This window comes from Pelophylax lessonae (genome assembly GCF_965119305.1).
Source record: "Pelophylax lessonae genome assembly, chromosome: 3".
Classification (NCBI taxonomy): Eukaryota; Metazoa; Chordata; class Amphibia; order Anura; family Ranidae; genus Pelophylax; species Pelophylax lessonae.
The window spans coordinates 23,188,174-23,205,643 of NC_138770.1; the positions used below are offsets into that span (position 1 = coordinate 23,188,174).

The 17,470-nt window shown below is 45.0% G+C and overlaps 1 protein-coding gene and 1 pseudogene across 2 annotated transcripts in view; one reads left to right on the forward strand and one right to left on the reverse strand.

Annotated features, from left to right (window-relative positions):
* Positions 1–17,470, reverse strand: part of LOC309550248 (uncharacterized protein) — a gene marked incomplete at its 3' end in the record, with an annotated part of 251,308 nt that overhangs the window by 41,708 nt on the left and 192,130 nt on the right. The gene's annotated exons all lie outside the window — the stretch shown is intronic.
* Positions 1–17,470, forward strand: part of LOC309549784 — a 41,634-nt pseudogene that overhangs the window by 7,510 nt on the left and 16,654 nt on the right. The window contains exon 2 of the transcript in view: positions 15,062–16,124. The product of the transcript in view is annotated as an uncharacterized misc_RNA (transcript). The remainder of the gene's footprint in view (positions 1–15,061; positions 16,125–17,470) is intronic.

Genomic DNA, 17,470 nt, shown 5'->3' on the forward strand with positions numbered 1-17,470 from the left:
CTGAGATGTGTGCAAACAAGGCTTTTGCCACCAAGTACCAAGTCATGTTTTCACTCATTAAAATGCAAATCAATTTATAACTTTTTGAAATGCGTTTTTCTGGACATTTTTGTTGCTATTCTGTCTCTCACTGGTAAAATAAACCGACTATTAAAATATAGACTGATAATTTTTTTGTCAGTGGGCAAATGTACAAAATCAGCAGGGGGTCAAATACTTTATACCCTCACTGTAAAAAAGTGATCTCATAATAGCCACTACCTGGTCATGACTAATTGTGGAGAATCTACGCACCCCAGAAGAAATAGAACTGGATCCAAAGTCAGCACAATATCATATACAGAATTTCGCTTATCTAACACTTCCTGCCAATACCTGTATAATCAATGAGACTTTCTAAACACTTTGGACATCAAGGATGGATACTTGAATGTTCCTTTTTTTCCTGGCCCACAAGCAATTCTTCCACTTTGCTGTGAGTCTTCAGCTTCTCTGCTTCATCTTCTCTGCTTCATCTTCTCTTTTGCACTTTGAGTGTTCACCAAGGCACTGGCCCCCGGGGCTAGCCTTGCTGTGCTCCCAGGGCATCCCCATTGTGGGACATCTGGAACACCTCCATTAGCTTAGATTCTGGCTGATAGCATAGCTAAAACTGTCTTGGTATTGCGAAGGTTTAACTGGGTCCTGAACCTTCAGATCTCAGTACTGGAACCAACTCATCACTTGGAATATCTGAGTCTCATCCTAAACACGGCTCAAGCCAGAGTTTTTCTTCCCCAAGAGAAACTTTAAACTCTCTGTTCCCAGGCTCGGACTCTTCAGTCCAAGGGTCACCCAACTTTTTGCCTTTGCATGAGAAGTCCGGAGCTCATCTGTAGAGTTCTTCTAGATCAAGGGGTCTCCAAACTTTCTAAACAAAGCTCTGTAATATTTTTTAGGTCACTTTGAAAAGGGACCCGTATGAGGCGCTTTTATGCAAACCTATACCAGACCTGTCCCGTAGGCAACGCCAGTTGGCCGCCAGTTGGCCCAGCATTTGTTTACTGCTACAAAATTTACAATAGCCCGCTCCTGGAAGACCCCGTTGCTTAGTTTTGAGGCGGTCAAAAATCGTATGAATGATATCCTAATCAATGAAAAACTGACCGCTATAGCCTCTGATTCTCATGACAAATTTCTTAAGGTGGGGGATCCCTGGATTTCGAATGTTGTCCCTTCTAGATTTCAGACCACTCTCCTCTCCATTTAATGCCCTCCGAGTGCTCGCCCCGCAGGACCTGCTCTCCCCTCCCCACTCTTCTCTTTGTCTCTTTCTATTGTCTTCTCCCTCTTTGTTTGTCTTCCTTTTTCATTTCTTCTTTCCTTTCTTTTCCCTTTATCTATTCTGTGTTACTCCTTCTTTTTGCTTGGTACTCTACGACCATGACTATATCTGATTGATGGAACTCGGATTGCTCCACCTGTTGTTGTTTGCACTATGTGTCACTGGGGGCCTTTTGGTCCCCACTTTACTAATTTTTGCTGACAAATTCTATCTAGTTTACAGCATTGAATGTTAGCTCATGCCCTATGTTTGCATTTTGTTTTGCTGCTATCTGTTATATATGTTCCATTTTTCCCATTGTACGTACATACCTTGCTCTGATGTATGTTTATGCTTTTCCTTTAATAAAAACTTTTGTACAAGAAAATCAGGTTGTCCCTGAACTGGAGGCTCAGGAATCCTATTCAGTAGTAGGGAATATGCACTTTGAGTGTTCACCCAGGCACTGGCCCTGCCTGCCTGCCTGCCTGGCCTAGCCTTGCTGTTCTCCCAGGGCATTCCCATTTTGGGATATCTGGAAGACCTCCATTCACTCAGGTTCTGGCTGACAGCATAACTAGAACTGTCCTGCCATTGCAAAGGTTCAACTGGATCCCGAACCTTCAGATCTCAGTACTGGAACCAACTCATGGCTTGGAATATCTGGGTCTCATCCTAAACAGATCTCAGGCCAGAGTTTTTGTTCCCCAAGATAAATTTCAAACTCTCTTTTCCCAGGCTCGGACTCTTCAGTCCAAGGGTCACCCAATTTATTGCTTCTGCATGAGAAGTCTGGAGCTCATAGTGGCGTTTTTCTAGACCGGGGGGGGGGGGGGGGTGGTCGCCAAACTTTTTAAACAAAAGAGCCAGTTTACTGTCCTTCAGATTTTAGGGAGGGGCTAGACTGTGGCCATTGGCATTGGGAGCAGAAAGGGTCCTATCAGTGGGAAAAAAACAATGCCCCATCTTTGGTTTCATTGAGAGGAATCATGCCCCATCATTGGTGTTAGTGGGAGGAATTGTGCCCCATCATTGGTGTTAGTGGGATGAATTGTGCCCCATCATTGGTGTTAGTGGGAGGAATTGTGCCCCATCATTGGTGTTAGTGGGATGAATTGTGCCCCATCATTGGTGTTAGTGGGATGAATTGTGCCCCATCGTTTGTGTCAGTGGACCCCATTGTTGGTGTCCTCATTGTATACATTGTGGTTTACCAGGGTTATGGCTGAAGCTATCATTGTATTGGTTTTTCCAGCTGGCGGCTGGCTTTCTCATGAAACCATTCTGAGCGGTTCATGAGCTTTCCAAAGCAGCGGGAAGGGATGTTCCTCCCCCTCCTGGTGCTTGCCGGTGTTTTTGGGCTTACCGTTTTTGCCTGGAAAATGATCCGATGGTCCGGCTGGCTGCTCTCATAGACGATCAAAGAGTGGATACTCTTTGATCGCCTCTATGACCTTGGAGGACCGGAGCAACGTCATAACATGAGTTCTGGTCAAGGCTGGAAGTAAATCTTTTTTTTATCTTTTGCTTTTAAAGTTAAGGGAGAGATTTGGGGTCTTTTTGACCCCAGATGTCTCCATAAAGAGGACCTTTCATCCTTATTTCTATTACAAGGGATGTTTACATTATTTGTAATAGGAGTAGAAGTGATCAAAAAAAATTAAAGGGACAGTGTAAAAATAAAAAGTAATATAGAAAAAAAAAATTTGAAGAGACCCCATCCCTGCGCAGTGCTTGTGCACAGGAGCGAACGCATACGTAAGTCATGCAACGGTAATCGCACCACACATGTGAGGTATCACAGAGAACGTTAGAGCGAAAGCAATAATACTAGCACTAGAACTCCTCTGTACCTCTAAACAGGTAACCTGTGAAGGCTTTTTAAGCGTCGCCTATGGAGATTTTTAAGTATCGTAGTTTGCGTAATTTTAACCGTTTCCGTATCTGGTCTATTCAGGCACTGTTTCAACAATTAAAAAAAAAAAGAAACACTGAAGTTAGCCAAATTTTTTATTACAATGTAAAAGATGATGTTATGCCAAGGAAATAGATACCTAACATGTCACACTTTAAAATTGCGCACACTCGTGAAATGGCGCCAAACTTCTGTACTTAAAAATCTCCATAGGTAACGTTTTAAACATTCTTACGGGTTACTAGTTTAGAGATACAGAGGAGGTCTTGGGCTAGAATTATTACTCTAGCTCTAACGTTCGTGGTGATACCTCACATGTGAGGTTTGAACGCCGTTTACATAAATGGACGCGATGTACATAAGCGTTCACTGCTGCGTGCAAGTACACGGGGACGGGGGCGCTTTCAATTTTTTTCTTTTATTGTTTATTTTATTACATTTTTTCTATTTATTTCCTTTTTTTCACACTTTCCTTTTAAATTTTTTTTATCACAGTTATTCCTATTAAAAGGAATGTAAACATCCCTTGTAATAGGAATAGGGCATGACAGGTCCTCTTAATGGGGAGATTGGGGGTCTATTAGAGCTCCAAATCTCTCCTCTGGTCCCCCCTGCAGCCGATCAAGCCGAGATTAGATGTCCAGGTAAACAAAGTGGCAGAACCGGAAGTGGGGAATACTTGCCGCTCCTGGTCTCCAGGGTTACAGAGCGAGGGGAATGATGTCAGTTCCTATCTCTGTGTACAGGGCAGCCATCACCACTGGCCACATCGCTCCCGACCTCCACGATGGGACCGGAGAGCCCGGGAGAGGCGGTGGGAAGGGGGTGGAACCTCCTTCCATCATCCGCAGAAGTGATCGAGTTGCTAATTATCCACTCAGATCACTTCTGCGTTGTACAGAATCGCCGGCTGAACAAAATGATACCGGGATGATGCCCTTAGGTGCACCCACCACCCCACTATTACCACTGAACCCCAAAAACATATGGGTATGTCCATTTGGTGGAATGGTTAAAGTGTATTTTCCCCCAAAAAATTGCATTTGCAAAACCGCTTCGCAAATACTGTGTGACATAAAAAATTACAATGACCGCCATTTTGTTCTCTTTGGCCTCTGCTAAAATAAAAAAAATTTATAATGTTTGGGGTTCTAAGTAGTTTTCTAGCAAGAAATGCTGATACTGTTCGGAGGAAGATGAAGGGAGAACACCCTGAAGGCCAGTCCTAAAAGTTACCTGTTAGAGCAAATAACCAAAACATCTCCGAGAGTACCTTAACTGTTTTGCTGCGAGGAACAAATGCAATCACCGTAAGAACGCTAAGTACAAAAATCCCAATATGGTCCACAAGGTGGTGACCTGACTTCTCTCAGATGGAACGCACAGACAGGAAGTGATGTAAGATACTGACAGGAAGTGATGTAGGTCCACAGAGGAAGCGATGTCAGATATAAATAGGAATTTCAGAGGCCAGTTGGGAGGAAGAAGAGAGGAGACGTAGCTGGATGTGGCAGAGGTAATAAGATATTATTTTCTATATATAATCTTTAATTACATCAAGAAAAATTTCTCCTTCCTTTTTATGCCGGAGGAACAGAAAGAGTGGAACGCATAACACTGAGAATCAGATTGCAGTGCCCCGGTGAAATCACATAAGTAGGATGAGCAGCAAAACTTCCTCCAGCTCTCCTGTAGCGCCCTCACCAGGCAGAGCCGAGGTACTCATAATCTATCTGGGGAAGAGGCAGAGCTCGGGGTGACCCTGACACTCACCTCTGGAAATATTCAGCAGCATTCCTCCCTCATCACTACTAACATTAATCCCATCCTCTGCCCCAACACCAACTGGGCCCACACGCCTCACCCCCCATCTAACACCACTGTCCCCCATTCCTCACCCCCCATCTAACACCGCTGTCCCCCGCTCCTCAACCCCCATCTAACACCGCTGTCCCCCACTCCTCACCCCCCATCTAACACCGCTGTCCCCCGCTCCTCACCCCCCATCTAACACCACAGTCCCCACTTCTCACCCCCCCATCTAACACCGCTGTCCCCCATTCCTTACCTCTCATCTAACACCGCTGTCCCCCCGCACCTCACCCCCTATCTAACACCGCCATCCACCATTCCTTACCCCCATCTATCACCCCTCTTCCCTACTTCTCGTTCCTCATCCAACACTGTTGTTCCCCTCTCCTCACCCCCCTTCCCACACTGCTCACCTATATTCCACAACCCTCACAGACACTGTTGTCCCCCACTCCTCATTCCCTCATTCTTTTTTTTTTTTTTCTTTATTTAAGAAGAGGTTGCAGTATAAACAGAGTTAAGGCACATCAGGAAAAAATGAGATGCAATCTGACAACAACATCATAAACATTGTTTCGTCAAAAAGGTTAAATTGGTTGGAGAATGAACATGGTCAACTGGACCAGAAAGGTGGGGTCAAACCCCTCCCGGACGTGCATAGTAACTGACATTGAAATGAAACAAGGGCTGATGGATTTGGGGATAAGTCCTCATTCCCTTATTCAACATTGCAGATCTCCACTCCTCACACCCCATATTTCACGCTTCTGTCCCCCACTCTTCACCCAGACCCAACGCTGCCACCTTGCTTTCTCTCGCTACTCTCATGATATCGCTCTTATCTCTATTAATAAAGCACAGACCTGACCAGAGAGGTGAGGAGGATTCTGGGAGGTCACATGATATCACTCTTATCTCTATTAGTAAAACACAGACCTGACCGGAGAGGTGAGGAGGATTCTCAGAAGATTCTTAGAAGGACACAAGGATCTCTACAAGGACGTCATGATGGAGAATCAGCCACCCCTCACATCACCAGGTAAGAGGAGACTTTATTGTAAAGGAGAGAGCAGTACGGAGGATCCACCTAGATCCCCCATCATCTGATAAACACATAGAAACAATGTATTCAGTCAGTGTGTGTGTTTCCTGCAGATGGATCCAGTAATGGGAACCCACCAGAGAGATGTCCCCGTCCTCTGTATTCCCGGCATTCCACACAGGAAGGTCACACCATCCCTCACCATCATCAGGTAGGTGAAGATGGATGTCAAGATCGTAAAAGTGATCTGACTGTATGAAGATATATTCCACTTTTCGGTATAAGGTTGTTTGTGCTCACATTTTAAAGCAACCATTCCCTGCTATTTTGTTTGTTTTAGAATGAAAATCTGATAGATATAAAAGATGAGGTTAAAGAGGAAGAAGAGACGTATGTGAGGGGGGATCAGCAGTTCAGGGAAGAGGTTGGGATGATGGACAAAGTTAAAGAGGAGGAATCTTCTCCAGACATCAGCATAGGTGAGTGATGGCCACTAAATACAAAAACTGTTTGGGTATATGGATTTATGTTTGAGGATCTGTAGATCCACTTCTACAATGACGTCATGATGGAGAATCAGCCGCTCCTCAAATCACCGGGTAAGAGGAGACTTTATTGTAAAGGAGAGAGCAGTACGGAGGATCCACCTAGATCTCCCATCATCGGATAAACACATAGAAACAATGTATTCAGTCAGTGTGTGTGTTTCCTACAGATGGATCCAGTAATGGGAACCCACCAGAGAGATGTCCCCGTCCTCTGTATTCCCGGGATTCCACACAGGAAGGTCACACCATCCCCCACCATCATCAGGTAGATGATTGACAATGATTGGTAGTTCTGATTTATATACAGTATATTTGTTACAAGAAATGTTTTATTATATATTCAGAGTGAAAACCTCGGGGATGATAATATTGATGTTAAAGAAGAGTATAAAGAGGAGGATGAGGAGTATGGAGTGATGGAGGAGTTTTCAGAAGGACACAAGGATATGATGGAGCCACCTAATACCAGGAACCCACCAGAGAGATGTCCCCGTCCTCTGTATTCCCGGGATTCCACACAGGAAGGTCACACCATCCCTCAATGTTACAAGGTCGGTGAGACAGAGATTATAAAACACAGACTCATGGAGACAATGTGTGGATTTTTATGTCACAATAATAAATCTTATATTTTACAGATGATATTCTTTCATTTTCTTGATTTAGAGTGGAGATCCAATCGATATAGAATTTGAAGTTAAAGCAGAAGAAGAAGAGAGGTATGTGAGGGATGATCAGCAGTCTATGGAGGAGGATGGAATAACGGGGACATTAATAGAGGAGGACACTCCTACAAAGATCAGCACAGGTGGGTCATTAACACTAAATACATTCCTCCACCCATACTGCTCACTGATTGGTCCAGAGTAGGGCATGGACTGGGTGATATCAGCCTGTAATCCCCTGGTCACTTTCCTGAGCTGTGTTCCCCGTCCTGTATTCCTGTATTTCTCTCGGATAATCTTCCTTCTCTGTGCTGCAGACACAATTTATGTATCTAGACTGGATTTATGGAGATTCTGGGATTCGGCTGGCAAAAAAATGTGCATGATATAGGCACCTAGGTTATGAGTTTTGGGTCTTCTGCCCCATGCCTGAGTCTAACGTCCTATCCCAAACAAATGAGGAAAAGATACTGTACACCATATGAAAGGTCCATCTCCAATCCTCAATATAACGTCATGTTCCAAACAATAAAATTGTTATCATTTCAATCGCATTATTACTTAGTGATGTTTGGTTGGGTAAGGTTGTATCATTGATCCATGTCAGATCTCTTTTTTTTTTTTTTTCAATTCTTTTATTTATATAAAAGACAACTTCCAGGCATAATAAACAGTAACATTCCTTATAGAACATATGCTGAGACAGTGTATTACAACATTGAAGACAATTCAGTCATAAGGTTGAGATCTACATCGGTCGTAGAATAAGAGGTGTTCTATAATTCCTCTAATGGGAGGAGTTATGCAGGACTAGAAAGTTCCCGGAGTTGTCTGTTCCAGTTTCACATAACGTATAGAAGAAGAAGGAAGAAGTAAAGTGAATAAGTAGTGGAAAGAGAGAGGGAAGTAAAAGAAACCTAGAGAGAGGCAGAAGAGGATAAGTAGGTGGGATGAGGGGGGAGGAGTAAGGAGGTGTGAAAGGGGGGGGGATTGGGGGTTAGGAGGGTTAGCATTGGTAAAGCTATGGCCCTACATCAGCAATACTTTCCACCAATATTTTAGAGCTCCCCCAAACTCAACATGAGGTCTCTTTAGTATTGCCTCCCTTAATTAAAGAGCAGCCTTCATTAGAGAGGACAAATATATTCCATTGACTCCAGGTTTTGGTTTATCGTTCGTGTTGGGGACGTGTCGAGAGAACAAGGTTTTCCATTCTATTTATTTCTTCGACCTTTTTGAGCCACATGCCAACAGTCAGTGCCTGTGTGTTTTTCCATTTAAGAGGGATGCACATTTTAGCAGCATTTAGAAGGTGACAAATGACAGAATTTTTATAGGTCTGGGCCGGGATGTTAGAGGCATGGAGAAGGAAGAGAGCAGGGTCATTGGGGAACGGTCGGTTTATAAACCTCTGAGACATTTCACGTACTGTCTTCCAGAACTCCTCTAGTTTAGGACACAACCAAAAATCATGTAGGAGTGTCCCCCGGCCCTTCCTGGCATCTCCAGCACTGATCAGTGAGTGTGGGGAAGAATCTGCTCAACCTTGACGGCGTGCGGTACCACCTTGTTAGGAGTTTGAAGTTGGTTTCTTGTATTTACATGCAGATGGATGATGTAAATGTAAACAGAATGATGTGATTTTGTTGGTCTGGATTAAAGTTACAGTCTAAATCCCGTTCCCTCTTAGCTAAGAATGGGGGTTGGTAAGTCCCCTGGGGTGTGATCAGTAATGCATAGGTCATGGATAATACCTGTGTCAGTATTCTGTCTTGAGAGCAATGTTCATCGAAGGGTGTAAGTTGTGTGTTGCGTTCACTGGGAGGTGGCAATGAGTTTAAGAAATTATGGAGTTGCAATGCCCTCCATAAATCTAGACGGTAGGGTCCCAAGGAGTCCATGAGGTCTTTGAGTGCAGGCCAACGAGATGATGTTGAAAAATGGGAGGCTTGGAAATAGCCTGACTCCATCAATGTCCTGAATGTTTTATCTTGGTAGCCCGGGGTAAACTGGGGATTCCCCAGTATGGGTGTCAGTGGCGATTGCGTCGGGGAAAGTGAAAGTTGTGTGAATAATTTAGAGCAGGTTCTTATCGTGTGACCTATGAGGGGATGGCGTCTTATGGAGTCTGGTAGTGAATGGTGGCACGATGGAGCTCTATGGAGGGGTATGTTGCATTGGGCCTGTTCTAGTCTGGGCCAACGCTTTGCTTCACCATGATGACACCAGTCTGAGTCTCCCCAATTGTGTAGTCTGACAGTACTTGCATAAGTCCGGCACTGCCAGTCCACCTAGTCGTTTAGGAAGCAAGAGAAGTCTCCTACATAGCCTAGGTCGCTTATGTGCCCAGATAAAATCCACTAGTAGGGTGTCATCTTGTTTAAAGTAATGTGAAGAGATGAATATTGGAAGTGCTTGAAAGAGGTATAGGAACTTAGGGAGTATGCACATTTTAATAACGTTGCATCTCCCAAACCATTAATGGAGGCCAGAATTCAATTTATCTTATAGAATGTGGACTTTTGTTTAGGAGGGGGAGAAAGTTGAGCGTGAAGATGTGTGAAAATTTGGGTGGTATGAGAGTGCCCAGGTATTTCCGCGCTGAGTTCGTCCATTTTAGCCTAAAATTAAATTGCAGTTGGTGGAGGAGGGGGTTTGATAAGCCTACTCCCATAACTTCAAACATATGCCTCAACTTCGTGAAGAAGATTCGGTAGAGAAATTATGGGATTTATGAGGGAAAATAACATGTCGTCTGGATATGCTGATATTTTCTGCTGGGTCACCCCAACAGTCATGCCTGAGATATCCGGGTGGAGGCGTATTCTACATAAAAAGGTTTCTAGTGATAATGCGAAGAGTAAGGGTGACAGGGGGCACCTCTGTCTTGTCCCATTCCTAATTGTGAAGTAGTCCGATAAGATACCGTTCGCCCTAACCTGGGCGACAGGGGCAGAATAGATCTGGGAGATCCAGTTTAGCATGGTGTTGCCCTAAGTAGTGGGGGGGGGGGGTATGAAGAGAATTGAGATAAAAAGAGGGGAGGCAAAGATGGTATGAGAGAGGAAGAAAGGAAAGTCAGGCAAGCAAAGAATATGAGAGAGTGAAAGAGAAGGGGGCAATCCCACAAAGAGGCCTCAATTTACTAAGAGATGGCAAAAGTAAATGCTAAGACGCTCACCAGCAAGGAGCCGGATGAATGAGCGCGTGCCTATGTGGGGTTGTGGTTGGAAAGAGCCAAGGGAGGGGCCCCCGATTCCCCCTGGCCCGGCAGCCTTCTTGAATAAATGAAGAATGGTATATAAGGTGTAGCACTGCCCCCTAGGGGACTGCTGAATTTTCACACTGTAAGGATTCCCTTGGGTTCCCCGTAGCAACTGCTTGCAGAACTTGCAGAAATCTTAACACTTTATGTTCTTGGCTCAGTCAATGATCAGTCTAGGGGTAATAGTTTTTGTGGTTTTATTTCATATTGGGATAGGAGAAGGGATGAGTGGGATACTCCAATTGTCTAACTATTCACAATTCATAGGACTTCTAGTTTGAGAATGCTGCAAGGCTGCTACTTCATCCTGCCACTTGAATGAAGCTGAGAAAAGTGTTCCTAGTGATGTTTCTCTTCAAGGTAATCACCCAGTACCCCCTTTCTCTGTACTAGCTGACACCGGTCCACTGACTATAAACTCCAGATGGTTCCCTTCCTGGGCAGACCCCTGGGCAAGATCCTCTGTACTCACGATACTGTTTTTCCAGATTCTCGCAGTGCCCTAACTCCTCCAGTCAGCTCTCCTGGACCTCTGGGTTCAGCTCCTCTCCACTGGTTCACCAGGCCAACTGCCTGTGACCATCACCCACTGCTGCAGAAGAGGAGGCAGCCGCCACCCTCCTTCTGGGACTTTGCTTCCCGCCAAAAGACCTCTACCTCATGTGCCCCTGGCTTTTTATACCCTGCCCCACAATTCACCGAGACAACCTATCTGTGCCAATCCTTGGGGCTGTATCAAAAGCCTGTGTGTCATTGGCCAGGTTTCCTCCAGCATCCAGTGTGCCTCCCCATTGGATCAGCTGGGGACACTCCCTTAGACCAGATGAATCACACACTGGGCACACTGAGCAGACCTAACTCACAGATCCTGCTCCCTGATAAGCAGAGTGCAATATAGAATTTACCTGCTGCTCCTCTGATAGGCAGACAGAGGCAAAACTATACTCACTCTCTAGCACCTGACTAGGAGGGTGCTACATCCACCCCCCACCAGACGAGCCATGTCCTCACTGACTCTGGGGCAGCCGTCCCTTACAAAAACTTCCTACAAAAATAAAGGGAGTATCCCACAAACCTGGAAAAGGGGGAAAAGGGGAATAACAAATGTACATATAATAAATTATGTAGAAAAATATAGATATGCCACACAAATATTCACAAAACAACTTAATGCACCCCCCATGAAACAAAACTCTGCTTGAGTGGGTAACATGTCAACCTGACTAACTAGCTAACTATAACATTCACTTTTCACAAATGGAGGGCCTTGCCAGACCCAGACATCCTGCAAAGGAAGAATTAAAGGTTAGCACTTCCAACATTTGCATATTAACAACATTCTACCTAATGTAGTGAGAATGCCCTCTCCTCAGAGGCGACCTTCTCACCCAAGATCCCTAGCTACACATCCTGGCAGATATCACTTCCGTTAGGCTTGACTAGGCATTCAGCTCCACTCCTGTACAGGTGACAACCAAACCCTGTCAAGCTAACTATCTACCTTCTAGCCACAATGAGTGACTGAAACAGACACAGTCCCTTTAGCACCCGGGCACTGACTCTTCTTCCATTTCAGCCAAGCCCACAAGTTCTCGAAGACATGTGGAGTCCATCCGACTGATGCTCACAGTGTCCCTCACACCTGTAGCACCGAGGCTACATGTCTTCTTAAGGACAAGGTATTTGCTGGAGTCTGAGCAACCTGTCAGACTTGTGGGTGTTAACAGTCTCTTCAGGGGCCCCTGGCACTAGGGCACCCCGCACCGAAGAGACCTCAGGCCACTACCCATTCAACCCAACAAAGTTCCATTACTGGCCCATTGGCCCAATAGTATCTTCACAAGGCATCTTTGTAAAAAGAGTCTCTTTGCATAGAATTCTCCTCTTCAGCCCGATGACCTAACTACTCCACAGAGTGTCCTTTTAACTTGAGGTGGTACATGATCCTGGCCCGATGGCCCAAAGGATCTCCTTTTTAGCACAGTTATAGTATCACTAGAGTCCTCCTTTAGTAAGGGTCTCTTCTTCTTTAAAGTTGGAGGGTTGGCCCTCTTTACTGGAATCACTCAGCAGTGGTAATTGTAGATTTCCCAATCCCTTTTGCAAGGATAGAAGGGAAAGGGGTATTGGAAATAGGGCTTGGGCCCTAGCAACAAAGGTGAAACTTGAAACATCACTGTACACTTTACATTCGGGCTCTCCAGCCCATCTTCTTCTGTAAGCAAGTAAGCAAACTCAGGCTAGCCAGCCTCACTAAACTCAGCATCCTGTGTCCTTAGCAATAGTAGTCAGGATGTGGGATTCGCACAACTTTCCCCTCTGAGTCTCTTACACGGATGGACCAAGCCTGGCCAGATCTGTCTGGGTGGTGGACCTCCACTCTGTCTATATAGATGGCCCGCCCAAAGTTCCAATTTGCCTTCACAGATTGGAAGGTTCTCTATAACTCCGGCTTTGATTGGTTGCGGTGGGGTTTCGGAATATAAAGGAAGTCCCACACAGCCTCGTCACACCAAGCCTCTTACCAGGCCGACTGCCTGTGACCATCACCCACTGCTACAGAAGAGGAGGCAGCCACCACCCTCCTTCTGGGACTTTTATTCCCGCCAAAGGACCTCTACCTCATGTTCCCTTGGCTTTTTATACCCTGCCCCACAATTCACCGAGACAACCCATCTGTGCCAATCCCTGGGGCTGTATCAAAAGCCTGTGTGTCATTGGCCAGGTTTCCTCCAGCATTCAATGTGCCTCCCCATTGGATCAGCTGGGGACACTCCCTTAGACCAGATGAATCACACACTGGGCACACTGAGCAGACCTAACTCACAGATCCTGCTCCCTGATAAGCAGAGTGCAATATAGAATTTACCTGCTGCTCCTCTGATAGGCAGACAGAGACAAAAACTATACTCACTCTCTATCACCTGACTAGGAGGGTGCTACATCTTTAAAAGACGTGGATGTCCGGGTAAATTTGAAAAGTTGTGGGACATGTGGTTGGATACCCCTGGCCTTGGTCCAAAAGAATTAACACTTCAAAGATTATTCCTAGGACCACATTGAGGGTACCTTTCATGCTGCAGTGTGTTTGCTGGGTTTGGTGGAGGAAATGGCACCTCTTGGAGCACAAAGAATTTTATTGTCGGTTACTCTGTTCTATGCGGGCAAGGCTATTCTTCAGCATTGGGGGAAGAGCGAAGCGCCATCGGTGGAGTATTGGAAGTCACCAATGAACACAATGCTGCTATTTTACAAAGCCACATACCTGAATAGAGGATGCGTTATATGGCAGGGTTGGACTGAGAGGCCATCTACTCTTCTCGGAGGTGATTGTGGTCTGCCACCAGTGAAGGTGACGGTCACCTTAGAGGGGTGAGTTGAGGTCCCCTGATACTTAGGGAGGTAACAAATGAAGTCTATGCCTAGCAGACGACAAGCAGTGGTGAGAGGGTGGGGGAGGTTGGGGTATGGACCTGGGTGAGAGTCTGTGTGGGGGAGACACTGCCGCGCTGAGGTTCTCCTGGGAGGTTCTCCTTTTACATTTTCCTATAAGTATTGTAGTACATGAGCATTGCACTGAGGTTGGGGGGGGGGGGGGGGGATGTGGAGTTGTTTTAGTTGCTTTGTTTGTTTCTTGTCTGTTTTTTGTGTTATTTTTACTTCTATGTTTAAACATATGTTAGTCCTAGGAATGAATAAACAGGAGAGAACAGGATAATGCGCAGGCCAAGGAGATGTTGGGGGAGTGGGTGGAGTCAGTGAGATGTTGGGGGAGTGGGTGGAGTCAGTGAGATGTTGGGGGGGATGGGTGGAGTCAGTGGAGGTGGTGAATGGAAACATGCAGGAGTGACTATATATGAAGGTTACGATCGCTGTGTCTATGACTGTACAAAGCGGAAATATTGTGTACCGAATGGAATGGACTTTTCTTTCTTTATAATAAAACTTTTTCTGATTTAAAAGAAAAAAACACTCAGAAAAGATGAGTAGGAAAATGTCAGTGGCCTCCACCTGTAAAACCATTCCTGTTTTGGAGGTCGTCTCATTGTTGCCCATCTAGAGCACCTGTTGGTAACAACCCCCTCTGCTACTTGACTGAGCAGATGAATATCCCAGGAGTTTCCCTGACTTGATGCTATACTCTGATTATAAAGTGTTGAGCAGTGTATATGAGTGTGGAAAACTCTTGGTAATTTTTCTTGTCTTCTGACAGACGGACTCTGTGGTGGGAATAGAAGGACATCGGAGGAAGATGTGACTACAGAAGATAATGACATGGCATCTTCTCCAGAAGTAAATCCCGTTCCTCATAATATACATGACAGACCTCACCATTGGAGGAGATCATTGGAATCTCCTGATACTTCACATAGTCCTCTAATATCTGACAGTGTCGACGGGTGCGGGAAACCATCTCATCTCAGGGAAACTTCTTTATACCATACAGGAGAGAATTCGTTGTCATGTTCAGAGTGCGGGAAATGTTTTAAACACAAAAAAAGCCTTCTTAGACATCAGAGAAAACACACAGGTGACCTTCCCTATTCATGTTCAGAGTGCGGGAAATGTTTTAGTCATAAAGCATACCTTCTTCAGCACCAGAGAATACACACAGGGGAGCGCCCCTATTCATGTTCAGAGTGCGGTAAATGTTTTAATAATAAAACAAACCTTCTTAGCCATCAGAGAATACATACAGGTGACCTTCCCTATTCATGTTCAGAGTGCGGGAAATGTTTTAATGATAAAGGAAACCTTCTTAGCCATCAGAAAATACACACAGGTGAGCGTCCCTATTCATGTTCAGAGTGCGGGAAATGTTTTAATCATAAAGGAAGCCTTCTTAGCCATCAGAAAATACACACAGGGGAGGTTCCCTATTCATGTTCGGAGTGTGGGAAATGTTTTAGGCACAAAGGAAACCTTCTTAGGCACCAGAAAATTCACACAGGGGAACGACCTTTTTCATGTTCAGAGTGCGGGAAATGTTTTAGCCAAAAAGGTAACCTTCTTCATCACCAGAGAATACACACAGGTGAGCATCCCTATTCATGTTCAGAGTGCGGGAAATGTTTTAATGATAAAGGAAACCTTCTTTGCCATCAGAGAATACACACAGGTGAGCGTCCTTATTCATGTTCAGAGTGCGGGAAATGTTTTAATCGTAAAGAAAAGCTTCTTAGCCATCAGAGAATACACACAGGTGAGCATCCCTATTCATGTTCAGAGTGCGGGAAATGTTTTAATGATAAAGGAAACCTTCTTTGCCATCAGAGAATACACACAGGTGAGCGTCCCTATTCATGTTCAGAGTGCGGGAAATGTTTTAAGGATAAAGGAAACCTTCTTATCCATCAGAGAATACACACAGGTGAGCGTCCCTATTCATGTTCGGAGTGTGGGAAACATTTTAATGAGAAAGGAAATCTTCTTATCCATCAGAGAATACACACAGGGGAGCTTCCATATTCATGTTCAGAATGTGGGAAAGGTTTTAATCATAAAGGAAACCTTCTTAGCCATCAGAAAATACACAGGGGTGAGCTTCCCTGTTAATTTTCAGAGTGTGGGAAATGTTTTAATCATAAAGGAAACCTTCTTAACCAGCAGAGAATACACACAGTTAAGCCTCCATATTCATGTTCAGAGTGCGGGAAATGTTTTAATAATAAAGGAAACCTTCTTAGCCTTTAGGGAATACACACAGGTGAGCTTCCCTATTTATGTTCAGAGTGCGGGAAATGTTTTGCGTTCAAATGTTTACTTGTTAGACACCGGAAAGTTCATACAGGCGAGCGTCTCTAATCTTGTGCAGAGTGCGGAAAATGTTTAAGTAAGAAAGAACACCTACTTACACACAGGTGAGCGCCCTTTTTATTGTTACGAGTGCGGGAAATGTTTTCCAAACAAAGATTTATTTCTTAGAAACCAGAAAGTTCATATGGGGGTGAGCGTCCTATTTCATGTTCAGAGTGTGGGAAATGTTTAAAAATAAAGGAAATATAATGAAACATCAGAGTGCACCCCCTGCTGGTACTACGGGAAATGGACGCTGGATTGTAACGGGTGGAACTGTTTAGTCCATAAACAAATGTGAAACCACCACAGTCCACTCGGGGTTGGTTTACACCCGCATCGCCCTCTGACCCGCTGTTGGGTTGGCAGGCAGCTGGGAGCCCTTATGTTAACCCTGTAAAGCCCACGCCAGAACGGTGCAACCGTATGCATCGGGGCTGTTGCGGCACAACCCCATTCAGTTGAATAGCATTGCCCAATGTGACCGGGGGGTGCGAGGTTTGCAGCAGCCGCAGATTGCAGTGCCATGTGTACCGCCCCATCCGGCTGCCATTTAAGCTTAAGGGGGGTGGTAAAATCATGACTCAACTGTCTACCTTTACCGATCCCTCCTCACATGAGGCAACAGGCGGGAAACCATGACAATACATGGGGCAACAAGTGGGAAATTAAGACAAAACATGGGGCAACAGGTGGGCAATCCGCACAATACATGGGATAATAAGTGGGCAATCCTGACAATATATGGGGCATAAAACCAATGAAAATGGTGGCACTCCAACAGGTTATAGCGATGATATTTATTGCAGACAGTCAATACGGGATACAGAAAGGTGGACGCGTTTCACACGTAATATCGTGCTTCTTCACCACGGTGTGCGCACCTGTTGGTAATACATGGGGGCAACAAGTGGGCATTCATGACAATACATGGGGCAGCAGACAAACAATTCTGACAATACATTCTTTTTGTGTTCTACTTATAAATATGTATATAGATCTAACCTACTGGATGGAAAAAGATCACTGTAACATGCATTAACCCACAGCAGCCAATCAGGATTTATCTTTCACTGGTGAACCTTCTTAGAAGGGGGGGGGTTGAGACCTTGCATTGATTATAG